General features: G+C 40.0%; 1 long non-coding RNA gene across 1 annotated transcript; it reads left to right on the forward strand.

The window, feature by feature from the left end:
- The first annotated feature begins 694 nt into the window (after nucleotides 1-694).
- Nucleotides 695-1,229, forward strand: LOC111402677. The gene is made up of 2 exons (XR_002704327.1): nucleotides 695-804; nucleotides 954-1,229. It is a non-coding gene; the product is annotated as an uncharacterized LOC111402677 (long non-coding RNA).

The raw sequence follows: 1,229 nt of genomic DNA on the forward strand, positions 1-1,229 counted from the left end.
TGTCCTATTCTAGACTAATCCTTGGGTCTGTGATCCGGCCCCTCTTCACACAGTCCGGTTAATCGCAGGATGTGCCTCCAACTGGCCAGGGTCCGAGCGCTCCCCACCTGGTCTGACAAAGTGCTAAGCAAGCCAATCCAAGTTGCACCTTGCCTTCCAAGAATAATCCTTGCCTTCCAAGTTCCCACTTGCCTTCCAAGAATAAATCCTTGCCTTCCAAATGTTCCCTTGCCTTCCAAGAATAAATCCTTGCCTTCCAAGAGCCCCATGTTTCGAACTCACGACCTCTGCTCTGCCAGGTTTGACAGCGTCCGTCCTTTGCCAGTGGAGAAGTGCCCTGGGGGGCAATGTAACCTTATTCTTGCTAGGAGGCACTGTAGTTGTTCTACAACATTTGATGTAATGTTCATGGACGTTAATTAAAAATGATTGTTTCTAACTTTGCAGGTAGTAACTTCGTAAATTAGCCAATTTTGATGTCCTAATCAAACACCTCACAAAAAAGTAGAAACGGGCAAATCAATTTTTCAAATCAAATAAACTAAAATAGTCTAAACCAGAATTGACCCGCCATTATTTTAAAATAAACCTTCAGGGTATTGGAGCTAATTGTTTAGTTTTAAAAAGCTGTCTAAGATCAGGTGCGGAGGGAAGGAGACCCAGGCCTGCCTCAAGCACATTAGTTTTTTTAGGTTAAAAATAATTTAATTTTAAGTGCATTTGTTTGGTTGCTTGCAGGATCTTACCCTGAAAGAAGCAGAAACCATTGCGCTTTCCATCTTGAAGCAAGTGATGGAAGAAAAGGTATGCAGCTTTTGGAAAAGGGTGATTTTAGGTTTCATGCTTTTGATACGTTGGACGATATGTAAAGATTTATTCTGAAGAAGTCTTACCAAGACACCATCTTTAACATCATTTCTATATACTTATGTCCATTTGTTTTCTGATTTCAGGTTACACCCAACAATGTTGATATTGCAAAGGTAGCACCAACTTACCATCTGTACTCGCCTTCTGAGGTTGAACAGGTTATCAGCCGCCTATAAGAAAAGGCCATCAATTTGCTTTGCTGATTTTCATTGCAAAATCACTTTCCCAATATTCGTATGCTTGAATTCAATATGAACTATTAAGAGGATTTGTTTTGGCTTTGATGAGCAAACTACTGTGGACTTGTGAGCATATTTTCTGTTAAATGAATCAATGTTTCTTTCAACTAACTTAAATTA

The sequence above is a fragment of the Olea europaea genome, chromosome 10 (assembly GCF_002742605.1).
Source record: "Olea europaea var. sylvestris chromosome 10, O_europaea_v1, whole genome shotgun sequence".
Taxonomy (NCBI): Eukaryota; Viridiplantae; Streptophyta; class Magnoliopsida; order Lamiales; family Oleaceae; genus Olea; species Olea europaea.